At 43.6% G+C, this 18,314-nt stretch overlaps 1 long non-coding RNA gene across 1 annotated transcript in view; it reads right to left on the bottom strand.

Moving 5' to 3' along the window:
* Nucleotides 1-10,754: 10,754 nt before the first annotated feature.
* Nucleotides 10,755-18,314, bottom strand: part of LOC143770041 (uncharacterized) — a 101,939-nt gene continuing 94,379 nt past the window's right edge. The window contains exons 2-3 of the long non-coding RNA XR_013214529.1: nt 12,786-12,867; nt 10,755-10,878 (exon numbers count right to left, since the gene is read on the bottom strand). This is a non-coding gene — a long non-coding RNA (uncharacterized LOC143770041). The remainder of the gene's footprint in view (nt 10,879-12,785; nt 12,868-18,314) is intronic.

Here is an 18,314-nt window from a genome sequence, read left to right as displayed (position 1 = left end):
GTCATCTCCTCCTGTATATAGTATGTACCTGTATGTCATCTCCCCTGTATATAGTATATACCAGTGTGTCATCTCCTCCTGTATATAGTATATACCTGTGTAGTCATCTCCCCTGTATATAGTATATATGTGTGTGTGTCATCTCCTCCTGTATATAGTATATACCTGTATGTCATCTCCTCCTGTATATAGTATATACCTGTGTGTCATCTCCCCTGTATATAGTATGTACCTGTATGTCATCTCCTCCTGTATATAGTATTCCTGTATGTCATCTCCTCCTGTATATAGTATATACCTATGTGTCATATTCTCCTGTATATAGTATATACCTGTGTGTCATCTCCCCTGTATATAGTATATACCTATGTGTCATCTCCCCTATATATAGTATATACCTGTGTGTCATCTCCCCTGTATATAGTATGTACCTGTATGTCATCTCCCCTGTATATAGTATATACCAGTGTGTCATCTCCTCCTGTATATAGTATATACCTGTGTGTCATCTCCCCTGTATATAGTATATATGTGTGTCATCTCCCCTGTATATAGTATATACCTGTGTGTCATCTCCTCCTGTATATAGTATATACCTGTGTCATCTCCCCTGTATATAGTATATACCTGTGTGTCATCTCCCCTGTATATAGTATATACCTGTGTGTCATCTCCCCTGTATATAGTATGTACCTGTATGGCATCTCCCCTGTATATAGTATATACCAGTGTGTCATCTCCTCCTGTATATAGTATATACCTGTGTGTCATCTCCCCTGTATATAGTATATATGTGTGTGTCATCTCCTCCTGTATATAGTATATACCTGTATGTCATCTCCTCCTGTATATAGTATATACCTGTGTGTCATCTCCCCTGTATATAGTATATATGTGTGTGTCATCTCCCCTGTATATAGTATATATCTGTATGTCATCTCCTCCTGTATTAGACCTCGTTCACAAGTTATTTGGTCAGTATTTTTACCTCAGTATTTGTAAGCTAAATTGGCAGCCTGATAAATCCCCAGCCAACAGGAAGCCCTCCCCCCTGGCAGTATATATTAGCTCACACATACACATAATAGACACTGACAGCTGCCGTATTTCCTATATGGTACAGTTGTTGCTCTTGTAGTTTGTCTGCTTATTAATCAGATTTTTATTTATTTATTTTTTTAAAATTCTGTTTACTAAATTTTTCATAAATCAACAAAACATACATATGGTGAAAACAATTCCCCGACCCGCATCCCACCCCGAACCCACCCTGAAATCTCTGTGTGCTCACCTTCAACAGTTGTATTATGGAATTGGTGAACGACCACCTATCCGTTGTAGCAAATACCATTGAGTATTTTCGAATTGGGTACGTAGTTTCTAAAGGAAGCGAAGGAATAAAGAGAGACCACATAGTCAAAAATTTACTTGATAGCCTTTCCTTATTGGTCTGGGCCTCCATCCACTCCATCTTGAACAAAACCATAATCTTTGCGTGTATAAGAGACAACGACTGGACGGCTGGATTTAGCCAATGCTGCATTATACTTTTTCTAGTTGCCGAAGCCCAAATCATCAGAGTTGCCTTGATATGTTTGGGCCATTTATGATGTGCATCCTCAATAATATTAAAGATGGCCCATTGTGGTGTAAGCGTGAAGCTGATCCCACACAACCTCTGTACCTCGTTAAGTATGGTACCCCAAAGCTCCTGAATTCTTGAACAACTCCACAGATGATGGTAAATATCAGTGTTGCGTGATTTGCATTTAGAGCACAAGTATACATTTGAGGGAGACATCTTAGCCTGCACATAGGGTGTGATATAGGCTCTATGTAAAATTAGGAGGGCCATGTCAGTGTAGCTACTATATGATATAAATTTTCTTTGTATTGTGGTAGCATCAAGAAAGTCTCCCACTTGAAAGCCTGTGAGATCCTTTGACCATTTTGCTACTCCTGTGGACTTTCCTTCCCATGACCACCTTCTACGTATTACTGAGTAAATATTACTTATAGATGCCGATTGGGATTTTGCGTTTCTAATAAAACCATCCAAATTGATTTTCCCCTCCCCCGCCCCCCCAGTAGGCAGGCATTTTTGTACTAAGCTGCGTGCTTGAAGAAATAGAAAAGGGTTATTAGCAAATAATGGGAAACGGAGCGAAGCAGTTTCAAAAGAAAACACTGAAAAATTAAGATCTAGCAAATCTATTGCCTGCCTGCATCCCTGGGTCGCCAGTTGATTATAGAATGATGGAGCACTACCCCCTAAAAATCCTGGATTCCCAAGAAATGGCTTAAAAGGGGAAAACCCAGCGCCCAACCCACAGAGCCTCCTACAACGCCTCCAAGTCAGTATTGTTTGCCACAATGTTGGGTATTCTTGTATCTCCGCCGAGAACTCCTCCCCCTTTAAATGCAGTAATGCCGACAGCAAGATATGTGGACACATTTGTTGTTCTAGGCTCACATTAGCAAAATGAGAGACACCCCTTATCCAATCAATGGCAAATCTAAAGTTAGCAGCTAGGTTATAACTACCTATATCGGGAAAATTAATTCCACCCTCTGCCCTTGTCGCCTGCAGCTTTACAAGGCCAATGCGCATCCTACCACCAACACCCCAAATAAATTTCCGGAAATTTGTAGTAAGCTAAGATCTGTTTTAGACAATAGAAGAGGCAGAGTCTGAAAGGCATATAGCAGTTTAGGAAAAACTATCATCTTGATTACCGTATATACTCGAGTATAAGCCGAGATTTTCAGCCCACTTTTTTGGGCTAAAATTGCCCCTCTCGGCTTATACTCGAGTCATACCGGGGGTCGGCAGGGAAGGGGGAGCGGGGGCTGTCTAAAAATACTCACCTAGTCCAGGCGCGGTTCCTGCTTCCCCAGCGCCGGCAGCAGCAGCTTCAGCTTCTTCCTGTACTCAGCGGTCACATGGTCCCGCTCATTGCAGTAAATGAATATTCGGCTCCACCTCCCATAGGGGTGGAGCCGCCTATTCATTACTGTAATCAGCGGTACCATGTGACCGCTGAGTACAGGATGAAGAGCTGCGGCGTCGGAGAAGCAGGATCTATACAGCGACAGGACCAGGTGAGTATACGGGGAGGGGAGCCCTGCGCTGCGCGATAGTCACCTGCTCCTCGTTCGGGGCGCCGATCTGTCTCCAGCAGTGACGCTGAGGTCAGAGGGCGCGGTGACGTGGTCAGTGCGCGCCCTCTGCTGAACGTCAGTGCTGGAGACAGATCGGCACCCGGAACGAGGAGAGGTGACTATTGAAAGTGCGGGGGCCTGAGCGACGGAGAGGTGAGTATGTGATTTATTTTTTTTTATCGCAGCAAATGGGGCAAGTGTCTGTATGGAGCATCTATGGGGCCATAACGTTCCTGCAGCACTATATGGGGCCATAACGTTCCTGCAGCACTATATGGGGCCATAACATTCCTGCAGCACTATATGGGGCCATAACATTCCTGCAGCACTATATGGGGCCATAACATTCCTGGAGCACTATATGGGGCCATAACGTTCCTGCAGCACTATATGGGGCCATAACATTCCTGCAGCACTATATGGGGCCATAACATTCCTGCAGCACTATATGGGGCCATAACATTCCTGCAGCACTATATGGGGGCCATAACGTTCCTGCAGCACTATATGGGGCCATAACATTCCTGCAGCACTATATGGGGGCCATAATGTTCCTGCAGCACTATATGGGGCCATAACATTCCTGCAGCACTATATGGGGCCATAACATTCCTGCAGCACTATATGGGGCCATAACGTTTCTGCAGCACTATATGGGGCCATAACGTTTCTGCAGCACTATATGGGGCCATAACGTTTCTGCAGCACTATATAGGGGCATAATGTTTGTGCAGCACTATATGGGGCAAGTGTCTGTATGGGGCCATAATTAACGTTTGTAGGGCACTACGGCATATGGGGCAAGTGTCTGTATGGAGCATCTTATAGGGCCATAACGTTTGTGCAGCACTATAAGGGGCAAATATCTTTATAGAGCATCTTATGGGGCCATAATCAGCATTTGTGCAGCATTATATTGGGCAAATGTGTCTATGGAGCATCTTATGGGGCCTTTATTAACCTTTATGCAGGATTATATGGGGCATATTTTAATATGGAACATCTTATGGGGCCATAATGAACAGTATGGAGCATTATATGGGGCTCCTGATTCAATATGGATATTCAAAGACACTTAACCTACTGATGTCTCAATTAATTTTACTTTTATTGGTATCTATTATTACTTTTGACATTTACCGGTAGCTGCTGCATTTTCCCCCCTAGGCTTATACTCGAGTCAATAAGTTTTCCCAGTTTTTTGTGGCAAAATTAGGGGGGTCAGCTTATACTCGGGTCGGCTTATACTCGAGTATATACGGTAAATGACATCCGCCTGAAAATGACAATGTAAAATGTTTCCATGAGTGAAGGAGATTAATTACCCTGTACAAATTAGACATATCTGCTGTTAGTCGTATTCCTAAGTATTTAATAGATTCTTGGCTCCAGTGAAATGGAAACAGTGGATCATGCAGCCTCCCCATTCTAAAAACTGTCAGGGCCTCGGATTTACCATAGTTGACTTTGAAGCCCGAGCACAGGCCGAAATTCTTTAGAATTTTCATGATAGCCGGAATTGCCTGGGCTGGATTGGCGATAAATAAAAGGATGTCGTCTGCGAAGGCTGAGATTTTTATAAAATTAGTTCCCACTCTTACCTCCTCAAAAATCGTTTCACTCTGCAAAGTTCTCAGGAGTGGGTCCAATGCCAAATTAAACAGCAGAGGGGACAAAGGACATCCCTGGCGAGTTCCCCATTGAATTTCGAATGGTTTAGATAATATGTTATTCACGGATAACCTAGACATCGGGTTATTATAAATTGTTTTAACTGCGTCACAGAACCAAGGGCCAAAATTTCGAAATGCTAGCAGGTCATGTAAGTAATCCCATGCTACCCTATCGAATGCTTTATCGGCGTCTAAGCTGACCACGATAGTTTTCATAAGTTTGTGTGCTCTGCAATAAGATATAGCTCCCAGGGCTGTTCTAATGTTAAAAGTAATGGATTTCCCGTGTATGAACCCGGTTTGTTGTGGTGAGATTAAGTTAGGGATAATTCTTTGGAGTCTGTCAGCCAAAATTTTTGTAAAGATTTTGAAGTCAGAGTTAAGTAGGGATATTGGTCTATACCCTTCAACTTGCATGTGATCCTTGCCCGGTTTTGGAAGGACAATGACAACCGCCTCGTTGAACCGGTCAGGAAGATGGCCACCTCTAACCATGTCATTGTATAATTCACAAAGGTGAGGTACCAAATGGGGTCCTAGAATTTTATAATGTTCATTACTGAACCCGTCCGGGCCCAGTGCCTTGGAGATTTTAAGTTTGTTAATGACCTGTAAGATTTCTGAGGCAGATATGGGAGCATTGATTGCCTCTCTCTCATCCTCAGCTAGTGCTGGTGCTAAGTGACCCTTAAGGAATCTCCCATTCTCCTCTCCTACCTTTGGTTCAAATTTGTACAATTCGCTAAAAAACAATCTAAATTCGTTTACTATCTCTTCATCATTAGTTACCTGGTGGCCGCTACGATATTGTATTTTGTGTATCTTTGTCATCTTCCTATACGGCTGTGTAAGTGAAGCCAGTACCCTTCCTGGTTTGTTGCCCCATTTGTAATATTTGTGTTTCTGATAATCTAGATTTAACATGGCCATCTCATGTGCCAGAGCATCCGCTCTGTCTCTAGCCTCCAAAAATTGTGTTCTCGTTAGTGGAGTGTTATTTAATTTGAATGCCTTGTAGGCCTGGGTCAGCGACTTTTGTGTATCTACGGTCCTATTCATTAGATCTTTTCTTTTATGACTGACATAGGAGATGATCTGACCCCTTAATACAGCTTTTGACACCATCCAAAACAAATGTGTGTCATTCCAATGAATGCGGTTATCCTCTTTATAAACCTCCCACGACATTTGCAAATATTTCTTAAAATCATCTGATTGATAGAGGTAGGAGGGGAAACGCCACCTCCTCTCCTGATGTATTGGGGACGTCAATCTAGAATTAAATGTCACTGGAGCATGATCTGAAATATGGATGTTTTGTATATCCGTTTGAATTATTAAGGGGAGTAGTGATGAATGTAAAAGCCAACAGTCGATCCTGGCATGAGAGTTATGTACGTGGGAGTAATGGGAGTAGTCTCTCTCAAGAGGGTGTTGCAGTCTCCATATGTCCACCAAATCTAGATGTTTCGAAAGTGATTGAATGCTATTTCCTTGTGCCAACCTATGGGTAACCGTCGATCTGGATCTATCCATGGAGGCGTCAGCCACCTCGTTAAAGTCGCCACCCATGACCACCCAGGACACATCCCACCCCGCCAGTTTTTCCAGTATCCTGACTTGGAACTGTGCTTCTGGTGTATTAGGAGCGTAAATATTAAGTAGGCTATAACTCATTCCCTCGATTACTATCTTAACTAGGAGAAATCTGCCCTGTGGATCTTCCAGGGTGTCAAGAACTTCATACTTAAGGCCATTATAGATTAATATAGCTACTCCTCGTTGTTTTTTGGAATATGATGCCTCCGTGCAAAGTGTGTATTTCCTACTAAGCAAAGCTGGGTGGTTATTTTTTATCCAATGTGTTTCCTGTAGGAAAATAATATGGAAATTTTCCTTATGTAAAAAATGTAAAACCTTTTTCCTCTTAATCGGAGAGTTCAGCCCGTTTACGTTCCACGAGCACCATTGTAAAGAACGGATTGTGGTATCTTTAACAATATCTAGACCTGTCATCAACCCACACCCACACGACTAAACATTTGTCCAATACGTAAAAGCTTTAAATGAGATCCCCACTCATCCCAGCGAGTAAGTGTAAGACTCCTCGTTTCAGAAATAAAATGGTTGCGCACACAGAGACCCTTCCCCCTCCCCCATCCCAATTAACTATCATAACTATAACAAGTAAGCTCAACTGCAAAATGAGCATCATACAAGAGAAAAACATGCCACTCATTAGGCAAAAGGATATTAACATAAACTCGACATCACTAAAGATGAAAGAATTAAGGCAGTTCTTTTCGTTCAAGTAGCGCTGGAGTTAACAGGTGTCTGGAAGTCCCCTCGGAGAAACTCCAGAGCTCTTTCCGGGTCGTTAAAGGCCCATTTTTTTCCCGCCGAGCTGAATCGCAAGGTTGAAGGGTACTGCAAACTAAAACGAATGTTTTTATCAACAAGGATTTTGCAGGCAGGATTGAAAGCTTTGCGTTTGGCTGCCATGGCAGCCGAATAATCCTGGAACAAAAGTAATTTATGATTGTCATATAACAGGGATCATTGTTTCCTGTAAGCTGATAGGATACGGGTTTTATCCTGAAAATCGAGGACTCTGAAGATGACCAGGCTCGGTCTGCCATTCTGATGCTAGTTTAATCAATTCTGAGGACGGGACAGATTCTGGGATACCTATAAGTCTCAAATTGTTGCGACGAGATCTATTTTCCAGATCATCCACCTTATCCAAGAGGTCTGAAATATCCTTTTCTTTATTGACCAGTTTGTCTTTAAGAGCCTTAGTGGAGTCCTCTAAGTCTGAAATTCTTTGTTCTGCTTCTGCTAAACGTGTTCCTTGGGCATTAACTTGTGACACAATCGTGTCTAGGGAAGTCTGAAAGGCTGCCAAACGATTGTCAATTACAGGCGTCAGCCGGTCTATGATAGCTTCTGCAATGGATTGTGTGTTTTCGCTATTAACTTCAGAAGTTTGTGGCGTTGGAGATGCACCTGCCTGGTTGCGTGTAGAGCTTCTGCCAGACTTGGCGTTTTTGCCCATATATTTATCCATAATGAAATAAGAGCCTGTTATGTTAAGTAAGGGTGTCAGTGATATCTTGAGAGATGCTGATTACATCTAGCAGCTAAGTTGGAGAGTCATATAGATCAATGCAACATCCGCTGCCTCCTTCGCCTCAGCCTCCTCTCCCCAATGATAGCTGCCCAAAAGTTCTTTGTGGGATCCCCCTTATTCTGAACGGTGGTCAGCCCTCAGCTGATGTGCCGCAATAATTAGCGGTAATACAGGCTTGAAGAGAGCCACACCGCTGGAACAACCCAGGAGGGAAACTCTGATGTCCAGCACATAAGTCTGCAGAGTGGTGTAGCGCTCCGGTGCCCAACACGTGGGTCTGTAAGATGGCGCCGATCTGACTCCGCCTCCTTCCTTCCCCTCTCCTGCACCGCTCTTACCGCTGATCCAGCCGGGAGTTTCACTCGTTCCCACCGGAACTGCTCACCCCCGTGTTGCGCCTGACCGGTAAGCTTGATTAGTCCTGTGGAGAGTGCGCCTCTATCCCTTCCTCCACTGTCGTGGGACCCCGCTGCTGAGGCACCACTATGCGCGGCTTTGTCTTCGGCGCTGCTTGCGCCTTGTGCCTCCGGGGCAGCCGGAGAGCTGGGTCAATGTTGCCGACCCTTGTCCGGACCTTATCCTGGATTTAGGTTAGGTAGATGTCGGGTATATAACCTCGTATAGGACCCACGATCCAGGAGCTCTATTAAGAAGCGGCCATCGTCAGGCTCCGCCTCCCGGAAGTCTCCAGATTTTTATTTTTGAAGGATAATACGAGACTTGTGTGTGTTTTAGGGTGAGTTTCATGTGTCAAGTTGTGTGTGTTGAGTTGCATGTGGCGACATGCATGTAGCGACTTTTGTGAGATGAGTTTTGTGTGTCAACATACGTGCGTTTTGAGTATGTGCAAGTTTTGTGTGAGGCAACTTTTGCAAGTGTTGCAACTTTTGTGCATGTGGCAATTTTTCCGCGTGTGCAAGTTTTGTGTGTGGCGAGTTTTCCATGAGGTGAGTTTTGCACGTGTGGCGAGTTTTGAGTAAGCCTAGTTGTGCATGTGGCGAGTTTTGCGCATTGCAAGTTTTGAGCGGCGACTTTTGTGTTTCAACTTTTATGTGGCGAGGCTGGTGTATGTGTGGTGAAATGTGTGCTGAGGGTGGTATATGTGTTCAAGCACGTGGTAGTGTGTGGCGCATTTTGTGTGTGTTCATATCCCCGTGTGTGGTGAGTATCCCATGTCGGGGCCCCACCTTAGCAACTGTATGGTATATACTCTTTGGCGCCATCGCTCTCACTCTTTAAGTCCTCCTTGTTCACATCTGGCAGCTGTCAATTTGCCTCCAACACTTTTCCTTTCACTTTTTCCCCATTATGTAGATAGGGGCAAAATTGTTTGGTGAATTGGAACGCGCGGGGTTAAAATTTCGCCTCACAACATAGCCTATGACGCTCTCGGGGTCCAGACGTGTGACTGTGCAAAATTTTGTGGCTGTAACTGCGACAGTGCAGATGCCAATCCCGGACATACACACATACACACACACATTCAGCTTTATATATTAGATTTCTACCCTGTTTACAGTTGAGGTGGGTCTTTATTATTTCATTTATTATGCTTGCTTATAAAACGCCATCACATTCCATAGCGCTTTACATACATCATCATCACTGTCCCCCCTGGGGCTCACAGTCAAAATTCCCTATCTCTAGGTCTTTGGTGTGTAGGAGGAAATCGGAGGAAAGCCACACAAACACTGGGAGAACACACAGACTCATTGGAGATGATGTCTTTAAATTTGCAGACCTTTTTATCAGTATGATATATAATGATTCTTGAAAACTCTTCACAATTGACAAATGCGTGTTGATTTTTAAAACATACTGCTGGTTAAGAAGTGCATTTAATTATATTTGCAGCAGAACTCAAGATTGCAGCTCCGAAAATTGTGCAGCACATGGTAGATACTGCCCAGACTCATGTAGAAAGCCTGGATGAAAAAAAAAAAATGAAAAAAAATGAGAAACTGATATTTCTGATTATCTTTTAAAGGGGTTGTCTTCTTTAAATTTAGTCTGCTATAAAAAAAATACTGCACTGTACTCAGCCTTGCCGGGTCCACTAACAAATCTCCGTCGCTGATCCCGGTGTCTGGCATTGGCTGTGGTGCTGATGCCATGCTGACAAGACTGAGTCCAAAATATGTCTTCTGTACATACTGCGATTAGTACATGTCCAAAAATCAAGACTATATATATAGTAACGATCCGGTCAGCGGGACCCTTCTCCAGGATACTGGGAGATCGGGTTCCGTCTGGCCGCAGGCATTCCCCTTTTCAGCGCAGCCTTACTTACCCTGTCCGCGCTCCCGTGATGTTTGCTCGGGCTGCGGCGTCCTCCCGACGTGTCTCCTCACTTCCGGGTTGCAGGGGAGCAAGCATAGGGCGCGCACTCGCTGTTGTCAAATGATTTAAAGGGCCAGTGCACCCTTTTTCTGTAATTACAGCTCAGCCAATCGCTGTGAGGCTTGTATATACTTAAGGTCCTCACTTCCTTTGGGAGGGGCCTAGGCAAATGCTGTCATGCCATGGCAGGCGTAGCGAGGTTAGCGAATCCACTAGACCACAGAGGACACTGTGGAAGCTGAACCCTAGGAACCAGCCGGACAAGGAAGTCAGATGAATGGCAAGGCTTTATTTTGGCATTAAAACAGGAGAACCCTCAAGGGAGAGCCCCCTGGACTGAAACACTGAATTCCCCCGAGGGAGCTCCAGTGAGAGAACCCCTTAACAGGGATTGACCCAGAACAACCAAGAGGTTCAAGTGCAACACCTCCAAGACCAGATGGTCAGACCCGAAAGGAGCAGTGGAACTGAGAGGAGGACGAGAGTTCCAGGGAACCGGATAAGGTGAACTGGAAGGTCCAGAGGGTACCGTCAGATTCCGCAAGTAGATGGTAGGTAGACAGGACACCGGAACTAGAGGAAAAACACTGGGTATTAATACACGGCAGGACTAGGCTGAGCAAGCAAGCGCTGGACTGGGACCCGAGAACGGCAACTAGAGCAATGCACAAAGTTGCCCAGGTACCTCCCAAAGCAAGTGAGGACCTTAAGTATACACAAGCCTCACAGCGATTGGCTGAGTGGTGATTACAGAAAAAGGGTGCACTAGCCGTTTAAATCATTTGACAATGGTGCATGCGCGCACCCTTTGCTCGCTCCCCCGTAACCCAAAAGTGAAGAGGCAGAGGAGACACGTTGGGAAGACGCCGCAGCCGAGGGAACATCGCGGGAGCACTGACAGGGTAAGTAAGGTTGCGGGGATGAAGGGAATGCCTGCAGCCAGACAGAACCCGATCTCCCAGTATTCTGGAGACGTGTCCTGCTGACCAGATCGTTACATATATTCAGTTAGGTCCAGCATTATTTGGACAGTGACAAAAAAGTCTTGACACTTTAGCTGTTTGCAAAACATATTCAATAGAAAGTTATATATTTAATTTGTTCAATTTGGGCTTAAAGTTTAGACTCTCAGCTTTAATTTGATTTGGTATTCACACTATAATTTGAGTAAGAGTTTACGAATTGCAACTCTTTAATAAGTAGCTGTCTCTTTTTGATGTTGGCTGCATTATTCCACGCACATGATGGCTGATTTAATCAGCCAGCATGTGCCTCTAACCCTGGCTGCGACTGACCTGTTAAATGCTGCTAACAGTCTCTCAGGCACTCTACCTACAGCTCCAGGGTACAGCCATGGGGGCGGCCTGTGCGCTGTCCTATGCATGTCTGTTCCTGGGGCTGTGGGAGAGAAGGATTTTTATCTCAGATGCTACCCTCCTTGGCTTCAAATGTATTAATGTGGACATGCTATATAGTCAATGTTTTTGCAATCTGGCAGGGTGCTGAGAGCGACCTTCTGAAATTTGTAGAACAACTTGACAGTTGGTATACGTGAATCCCCATGAGTTTCTCTACCCACCTTTTTTACTCCTCATTTTTACCCTTCAACCAAACGGCCCGACCGCTTTATCTGAAATAAAAAACTGACCACAATGGTATTTGGATAAGTTGGCCACAGCAGCCGTTTATTAACACATAATAACAAACAGTTTATTTATTAAACATTAACCACGGGGAGGGTGGTCCTCGAAGCCCCAAAATGTAATAAACTTGGCCTCCAGACCATAAAAACTTGTCTTCCATAACCGTAAAACTTGGCCTCCAGGTCACGTCTTGCCTCTAGCCGCTACGCTCCAGCTCAGAGACGCCCATAGACTCACCCGGCCAATTTCCTCCAAAATTACCCATATATCCTAATTATCACCTCCATGTGATCTTTTTGTTCCATTCCAAATTTGTTCACCCACGGGGGAGTCCAGGACCTTAGAGATCCCCCCCCCCTCCGATCCACCATTTCCATCACCACCAACCTCGAGGACCTCCCCCCCCACGCCTTGCTGCCGCGACAAAACAACAGAAAACATAACGCAATAATTCGAGCAATACAACAATAATAACCCCTTTTTCTTAACGACCTTGACATCACCTATGAACGTTTCCAAAGCAACCAACAAAAAAAAGGGAGGGTGGGTGGGAGCTTGTTTCTAGTACGGTGGGGGACCTAAAATGGTTGCCCCACTGAGATGGCCGTTGCCCCTTATACTGCCCGCCCTTACTCCGCCTCTTCTCCCCATTCCCCCTCCCCCTAGCCATACATCATTCCCCTGATTCAAATTTATTAACCCTTCCCCACCCAAAATTCCCTCAACCCAATGCTTTCTCATGTATTATCACTTAACCCTGTCATGGCGTCCTCCCTTTGAAGGCCTGCGGCCCAGTACGGCCTTACTTAACATCATTGAACTCAATATTAAACTTACCTGTCATTACAGCTGGAGTAGTGTGGATTTCCTTGATGTACGGATCCAGAAGGGTATAAACTGTTTCCTGCAGAGTGACCTACTGTATATAGGAAAGAAACATCAGTTAACAGTTTACTTCATGCCTCCTCTGCCCATCCAAGACACCTTAAGAACAACATTCCATACGGTCAGTTTCTTAGGGCAAAACGTGTCTGCTCTGAAGATATTTCTTATTAGAGACAAGCAGATGGAATTTTCAATAGTTTCAGGGACCATGCATATTCTGAAAGGACAGTTAGGAAATGTATGAAGAAAGCCTCTTTTGTTGAAAGATCTTCTGCAGACCAAGAAAAAAACAACAACCACCAGGTGAGACTCATTTCTACCTTCTCCAGCAATTCCACAGCCTTCAGAGAGGCATTGAATAAGTATTGGCCACTTATTAAACATGATGCGGTCTTGGGTAAATGCATTACCCCAACACCTTCCATCACTTATAGAAGAAGCAAAAATCTTTGAGATATTAACTCATAGTTATTACAAGGGTCAAGAATCGAAATGTTCCTTTGGATTAAAAGGGCCCGAGATGGGGCTTTTTCTCTTGCAGACATTGTGCTGCCTGTGCCAATTTGGGACGGTGCTTCAATTTTTTATTCAGAGACGGCACAAAAGAATTCTGTATTACACAACATAATACATGCTCCACGGAGGGGGTAATACACTATGCCACTTGCCCCTGTGGCTTGATTTATGTCAGCCTGACCTCACGACAACTCTGTGTCAGAGAACACGTTCGCGACATTAACGGAGCTCTGGATTTATTGGCTGATGAATTTTTGAAGCCTATTCCTAGGCACTGTAAGGAAGCACATGGGTGTAACAGCAAGTTATTACGAGTACGTGGAATTGACAGAGTCCTGATGGATAAACGCGGTGGTGACATCAAAAAGAGACTTGCCCAACTAGAGGCTCAATGGATCATCTGTATTGATTGCATTCATCCTAAGGGCCTCAATGAAGTCCTGAGTTTGGCTTCATTTTTGTGACTTTTTATTCAGTGTCTTGTCTGTGGTTTTATTAATTGATGTTTTTTCCTGTGCAGGTTTTTACCTCTTTTTTCTGGTTGAGCTTTCGGGGTGTGTGGACGGATTTTCTATATATGAACATCACTGGAGCCAGATATTGTCCCTTGTCGTTGTTTTTTATATATATTTTTATTTGTTATTCTTTTATATATATTTTTCAGGCCAAATTTTTAACATATGTAATATTTACACTATAAATACATATGTGATTTTCACATGTTATTTTCACACTTAATAGTTATGTCCATATATGCTGTATTCTATTTTTTATGGGACATCGCTTTCCACTATATTCACATAATTGTACACCTTTAAATGGAGTTGTCTGTTCATCATTCCTAACTTCACTCCAACTACTGTACGTCTATACAGGTCCTTCTCAAAAAATTAGCATATAGTGTTAAATTTCATTATTTACCATAATGTAATGATTACAATTAAACTTTCATATATTATAGATTCATTATCCACCAACTGAAATTTGTCAGGTCTTTTATTGTTTTAATACTGATGATTTTGGCATACAACTCCTGATAACCCAAAAAACCTGTCTCAATAAATTAGCATATTTCACCCGGCCAATCAAATAAAAGTGTTTTTTAATACCAAACAAAAAAACCATCAAATAATAATGTTCAGTTATGCACTCAATACTTGGTCGGGAATCCTTTGGCAGAAATGACTGCTTTAATGCGGCGTGGCATGGAGGCAATCAGCCTGTGACACTGCTGAGATGTTATGGAGGCCCAGGATGCTTCAATAGCGGCCTTAAGCTCATCCAGAGTGTTGGGTCTTGCGTCTCTCAACTTTCTCTTCACAATATCCCACAGATTCTCTATGGGGTTCAGGTCAGGAGAGTTGGCAGGCCAATTGAGCACAGTAATACCATGGTCAGTAAACCATTTACCAGTGGTTTTGGCACTGTGAGCAGGTGCCAGGTCGTGCTGAAAAATGAAATCTTCATCTCCATAAAGCATTTCAGCCGATGGAAGCATGAAGTGCTCCAAAATCTCCTGATAGCTAGCTGCATTGACCCTGCCCTTGATGAAACACAGTGGACCAACACCAGCAGCTGACATGGCACCCCACACCATCACTGACTGTGGGTACTTGACACTGGACTTCAGGCATTTTGGCATTTCCTTCTCCCCAGTCTTCCTCCAGACTCTGGCACCTTGATTTCCGAGTGACATGCAAAATTTGCTTTCATCAGAAAAAAGTACTTGGGACCACTTAGCAACAGTCCAGTGCTGCTTCTCTGTAGCCCAGGTCAGGCGCTTCTGCCGCTGTTTATGGTTCAAAAGTGGCTTTACCTGGGGAATGCGGCACCTGTAGCCCATTTCCTGCACACGCCTGTGCATGGTGGCTCTGGATGTTTCCACACCAGACTCAGTCCACTGCTTCCTCAGGTTCCCCAAGGTCTGGAATCGGTCCTTCTCCACAATCTTCCTCAGGGTCCGGTCACCTCTTCTCGTTGTACAGCGTTTTCTGCCACATTGTTTCCTTCCAACAGACTTACCATTGCGGTGCCTTGATACAGCACTCTGGGAACAGCCTATTTGTTGAGAAATTTCTTTCTGGGTCTTACCCTCTTGCTTGAGGGTGTCAATGATGGCCTTCTTGACATCTGTCAGGTCGCTAGTCTTACCCATGATGGGGGTTTTGAGTAATGAACCAGGCAGGGAGTTTTTAAAAGCCTCAGGTATCTTTTGCATGTGTTTAGAGTTAATTAGTTGATTCAGAAGATTAGGGTAATAGGTCGTTTAGAGAACCTTTTCTTGATATGCTAATTTATTGAGACAGGTTTTTTGGGTTATCAGGAGTTGTATGCCAAAATCATCAGTATTAAAACAATAAAAGACCTGACAAATTTCAGTTGGTGGATAATGAATCTATAATATATGAAAGTTTAATTGTAATCATTACATTATGGTAAATAATGAAATTTAACACTATATGCTAATTTTTTGAGAAGGACCTGTATGCCTTTTAAATAAGTCACTTATTAGTCCGCAGTGTCTCACTCTATAATTCTATGTTTCTTTATTTCAGGTATCTATACCCATTTCTCACTTACTGTTTTTCTTTCACTCACTTTTCAAGGTATGTGCACTGGTGTTTATTATTTATTCTTCTGCATCACATTTCCTATTTTTTCATCATCTTTCATTATTATTTTTTTCATCATCCTTCATTATTTTTTATTTTTTACTTTCTATACTTCTCCATCTAACAAGGCAGCTCCAAGTCCCATTCCTCTTAAACATATGGCCCATCCTCCTCAACAAGTCCATTCTCCTTCTCTAGCACCAGCTACTTACCTTGCGGTGTGCGCTCCCTCTGACCGTCATGGCGTGGATACGCGTCCTTCCCACGTCACACTTCGGGCACTCCTCACTGATGTGTCAGTGGGGGGTGGGAACTTGTGACGTTGGACGCTGATTCCCCCAGCTTCCGGTCCCTGCCATGTTACCGGAAGCGCTGCATTAGCCGTTTAGCCAGGTGCAGCTTACTATATATAAACCTGCTCCCCAGTCCCTGACATCATGCCCCCCGAAGAAGCAGTGTGTGAAAAGCGCGTTGGGGTCCCACATCCATCACATGTTGGTCTATCATGCTTAAATAACATTATGCATACTTACTTCACATCACCCTGTGTAGGGTTTCTATAAGGTCATATGACGTCCCCTGAATATTCGGCACCTTTATTCTTATGTGCATTCGTTCCATGTTTTCCCATCAAGGGTTATTGCATTAGCATCAGCCAACTGTAGCTATATCATGTTCTATTATAGATTGCACTATGCACAATGCACTTTGTTACATCTATCTTGCCTTATTCTGATGTGATTTGAATGATATATACTTTGTTTAGTCTCAGCCCTATTTGTGCATATATGTCTATTTCCATTAATGCAAAAGTGGTTGTATGCACTTAACTTTATCATTGGACTATTATACAGTACAGACCAAAAGTTTGGACACACCTTCTCATTTAAAGATTTTTCTGTATTTTCATGACTATGAAAATTGTACACTCACACTGAAGGCATCAAAACTATGAATTAACACATGTGGAATTATATACTTAACAAAAAAGTGTGAAACAACTGAAATTATGTCTTATATTCTAGGTTCTTCAAAGTAGCCACCTTTTGATTTGATGACTGCTTTGCACACTCTTGGCATTCTCTTGATGAGCTTCAAGAGGTAGTCACCGGAAACTCTGCTGCCCGACTAATCCACCTGTCCCCCCGCTATTCCCCTGCCTCTCCCCTCTGTCAATCCCTTCACTGGCTCCCCATTGCCCAGAGACTCCAGTACAAAACCCTAACCATGACATACAAAGCCATCCACAACCTGTCTCCTCCATACATCTGTGAACTCGTCTCCCGGTACTTACCTACACGCAACCTCCGATCCTCACAAGATCTCCTTCTCTACTCCCCTCTTATCTCCTCTTCCCACAATCGCATACAAGATTTCTCTCGCGTATCACCCCTACTCTGGAACCCTCTACCACAACACATCAGACTCTCGCCTACCATCGAAATCTTCAAAAAGAACCTGAAGACCCACCTCTTCCAACAAGCTTACAACCTGCAGTAACCACCGATAGACCAAACCGCTGCATGACCAGCTCTATCCTCACCTACTGTATCCTCACCCATCCCTTGTAGATTGTGAGCCTTCGCGGGCAGGGTCCTCACTCCTCCTGTACCAGTTATGACTTGTATTGTTTAAGATTATTGTACTTGTTTTTATTATGTATACCCCTCCTCACATGTAAAGCGCCATGGAATAAATGGCGCTATAACAATAAATAATAATAATAATAATAATAATAATAATTTTATTGTTGCTATACCACCTGTGTGTATGTGGCACTTGTGTGTCGTCTCTCATTTTATTGTTTGTGTCATTATTACCAAATATCCTATCTTATATATTTTTTAACATTTTTCAATAATAAAAATTTAGATTATTTTTATCTTGCTCTTGTGTCCACTCTCATTTGGTTTCTCTCTAACAGTCTCTGCCAATGGCATTTAACACGCGCCGGTAGAGGTGTATCTAGGTTTTCTGGCATTCGGGGCAATAATTCAGTTTGGCACCCCCCCATCCATAAGCCCATATGCGATTTGCATACTTTGCGTCACGAGATTACCACAACAGAGATGAGCGAGAAGACTGCAGCATCTGATTGCTCCAACTTCTGTGCTGAAAAGAAGCACTTTACTGTACCTTCTTTTTAAATGGTGTTAATTTCTTTTGGCAGAACAGGGGCTAATTGGCCATGTTTGGAGCTCTGGGAGTCTGTGCTCTCAGCTGAGCTCAGTTAGCCACTACCATCCCCTTTTTAATCTGGGTCCTGACTAAAGCCCATGTCAGAGCTAGTTTATGCTGAATGGCTTGGAGGAGAGGTGTTTTCATGAGAAGGAGTTTGGAGGAGTTATCTGCG

Source organism: Ranitomeya variabilis, chromosome 4, assembly GCF_051348905.1.
Source record: "Ranitomeya variabilis isolate aRanVar5 chromosome 4, aRanVar5.hap1, whole genome shotgun sequence".
Classification (NCBI taxonomy): domain Eukaryota; kingdom Metazoa; phylum Chordata; class Amphibia; order Anura; family Dendrobatidae; genus Ranitomeya; species Ranitomeya variabilis.
Note: the sequence above shows the minus strand (reverse complement) of the source record. Positions and strands in the feature narration are given on the sequence as shown.